The following is a 3,630-nucleotide window of genomic DNA, read 5'->3' on the forward strand; positions in this document are numbered from 1 at the left end:
TGAAGATCATCCTTTCTCCTAGTGTTGTAGCCACGTACACTGCTATTACTTTTGTATTCGTTCGGATTATTAATAACAAATTTCATAAGTGAATATATATATTGTGAGGCTACAGTGAAGATCTCTAGCTCTTTAAATAAGTGTCTGCAGGATGATCTTGGGTGAGCTCCAGCAGTTATTCTGATTACACGCTTTTGTGCAATGAACACTCTTTTACTCAATGATGAGTTACCCCAGAAAATGATGTCATAGGAAAGCAGAGAATGAAAATACGCATGGTAAGCTAATTTACTCAGATGTATATCGCCAAAATTTGCATTGACCCTAATAGCATAAGTAGCTGAACTCAAACGTTTCAGCAGATCCTCAGTGTGTTTTTTCCAGTTCAACCCCTCATCAATGCATACACCCAGAAATTTTGAATATTGTACCTTAGCTACCGGATGCGGATACTGGCCGGCCGGTGTGGCCGAGCGGTTCTAGGCGCTGCAGTGTGGAACAGCGCGACCGCTACGGTCGCGGGTTCGAATCCTGCCTCGGGCATGAATGTGTGTGATGTCCTTAGATTAGCTAGTTTTAAGAAGTTCTAAGTTCTAGGGGGCTGATGACCTCAGATGTTAAGTGCCATAGTGCTAAGAGCCATTTTTTGCCGGATGCGGATAGGAGGGGCGTTATGATGGTTGCCTTTGACCGGAGCCGCTACTATTCCGTGGAGTAGGTCCTCAATTGGCATCACGAGGTTGAGTGCACCCCGAAAAATGGCAACAGTGCATGGCTGCCCGGATGGTCACCCACCCAAGTGCCGGCCACGCCAGACAGCGCTTAACTTCGGTAATCTGACGGGAACCGGTGTATCCACTGTGGTAAGACCGTTGCACGCACTACGAAAGACTTATGTAAATTGGTCGCAAGTTGGTATTCACACAGGTACCGATGGAAAACGCAAAATTTCACACTTTGGATGCCGATGGATGTATGAAACTGCAGAGCAATTTCGCAGCGCAGCTGGCAAGAATAGCATACGGTGGCATGTCGATAACCGGGCATAAACTCTTTGGGAATTTCACTTTGTGTTCTCAGTTGGACAATAACTGTGCCTCGCAGACGGGAGCTGAACAATATACGCAGATGTCAGCGTTTAAGACAGGACGTGTATTCAGCTCAAAGAAGACCGTTGACGTACAGTTTGAATAGGAGCGATGACACTGTAGATGTTGGCAGGAACGGGTGAACCGTGTCCGAACACAACGTCAAGAAGGAAGTGCTCGATCTAAAGAGGCGCCAGAACTGGAGGACCAAGCAATCATCAGAGAGACGCACAGAGCGGCAGATTCATCATTATCGTCGATCCAACGTGCAACTGATTCTTAAGTGACCACGAGGACCGTTGATAGGCGGCTCCAAGAGAGGGGGCTGAGCTCACGGGTGCACCTTGCGCCGACTAACTTCGACATCTGACACAAAAAGCTTGTTTGGCGTGGTCTCGAGCACATCCGGACTGGAGCAGAATTGTCTCGAGTGAAGAGTCCGGCCTAGGACAGAGAACTGGTGACCAGTGAAGACATGTCTGGAGACGCCACTAGCAGCGGTGAAATACAAACTAGACTGTCGCACACCTTATGGTGCTACAACCAGGAGTAATATTTTGGGTGCCATTTTATTTCGTAACAGGACAACTGTTGTCGACTGTTGTCTGCACACCCTTACAGCACAGAGGTACGTGGACGATATTCTACGCTCTGTTCTGTTGCCCTTAATGATATACCATCCAGGATTTTCTTTTCAGCAAGATAATGCCCTCCTGTACGCTTCGAGAGTTTCTATTGCTTGTCTTCGTGCTTGTGAAACTCTACCTCGCCCAGCAAAGTCAGTTAAAAACGTTTGGAGGATTCTAGGTAGGACCCTTAAACCAGCTCGGGATTTGATGATTTAACACTCTGACAGAATTTGACACGATATTCCTGACGTGGACATCCAAAAACTCTGTCGATCAATGCCAAGCCGATTTAAGGGACAAAGGTGAAGCAAAGAATTATTGAGTTTCTCAATTTTTGAAGTGCTTACTCTTGAAAAAATCATTTAATTTTTTTTGAAATTGTAATAGTTTCTTTGTTTGTACATGTACATCACAGCTACAGACTTCCGTTCCATTCCGATAATTCTTTCTTCCTGCGTTGTTTCTTTTTTCGTCTCAGAGTGTACATCTCTCAACTGCTGCAGCGCGATTGCTGCAATACGGGCGTCGTGCATTTTATATCGCTACTCTCATTTTTTCTGATGTGATAAGTTTACTGGCTTCTGTTAACAAAATGGCTCTAAGCACTGTGGGTCATCAGTCCCGCCGGCCCGAGTGGCCGAGCGGTTCCAGGCGCTACAATCTGGAACCGCGAGTCCGCGACGGTCGCAGGTTCGAATCCTGCCTCGGGCATGGATGTGTGCGATGTCCTTAGGATAGTCAGGTTCTAAGTTCTAGGGGACTGATGACCTCATAAGTTAAGTCCCATAGTGCTCAAAGCTATTTGAACCATTTCATCAGTCCCCTAAATTTAGAACTTGTCAAACCTAACCAACCTAACGACATCACACACATCCATGCCCGAGGCAGGATTCGAACGTGCGACCATAGCAGCAGCGCGGTTGCGGACTGAAGCGCCTAGAACCGCTCGGCCACAGCGTCACGACTTTTGTTATTTTAGAAATAAACAGAAACCTAATAAGATATTGATTTTAGAGTTAGTGATCTATTTCTGGTAATGAAACCTTACGGGAGACCACTTAGTTCTAGACGCGCGTCACACTAACCTGAAAGTATCCCACGTAGGAGACCTCTGACGGAGTACCAGTTTGGAGGAGATCAAAGAATATATTCTTCAGATTTCTTTCACATTATCTGTTCACCTAATTACATTAATGTAAAGATTTTTTCGTACCCATGTATTTGTACAATGTTGACTAATTTATGAGAACTTTTTTCAAAAATGTTTGCGAATTGTGTAACTGAGGCCCGGTATTCACTTAGTCGGATGTGGAAAAACGCCCATAAATCAAATCCAGGGAGGAGCCCTCGTCGTTAATGCACGAGTCGATTCCACCCGGGTCAGACTCGCCTCACCGAATCCAGGGAGAGGTGCGTCAGTGCGCTCGGCTATCCAGACAGGTGACAGAAAAGAATTTAACGTCCTATTTTTCTGAAAAAATGACGGTGTCATTATTTCAGTACTCTAAAAGTTAAGAATTCCATTGAAAGGCTACACTTTAAAAATTTCACCACTGCGATCCGACACATTTACCCGTCTGCTTATATTTGGGATGACCTTTCTCAACTGCCTGCGTAGTTATTTGACGAGAAAGGCTTAAAATGCTACTTATTACTATCGTCCTACAAATGCTTCCGTTATGAGGAAGTTCAATTTAGAGAGAGGAAACGATTTTTCTGACGAGCAGTATGGCACCCATTGTTACCAGATGGGAGCTATGTTCCGACCGGAGGTCTGTGGTGGGACATCGGAGATCTCTAATTAACTGGCGGCCAGCGACGACAATGAGGACTGGGCCAGGGTGCCGGGCTGTCGGCAGCCGCCTAATTAACCAGGCGGACCCCACTGGTTCAGCGCTGCCATAGTCGGGGTT

The 3,630-nt window shown here is 46.0% G+C and overlaps 1 pseudogene; it reads right to left on the reverse strand.

Annotated features, from left to right (window-relative positions):
- Positions 1-759: 759 nt before the first annotated feature.
- LOC126261285 (5S ribosomal RNA) lies at positions 760-877 on the reverse strand (annotated as a pseudogene).
- Positions 878-3,630: the final 2,753 nt, after the last annotated feature.

This window comes from Schistocerca nitens, chromosome 5 (genome assembly GCF_023898315.1).
Source record: "Schistocerca nitens isolate TAMUIC-IGC-003100 chromosome 5, iqSchNite1.1, whole genome shotgun sequence".
In the NCBI taxonomy this organism is placed as follows: Eukaryota; Metazoa; Arthropoda; class Insecta; order Orthoptera; family Acrididae; genus Schistocerca; species Schistocerca nitens.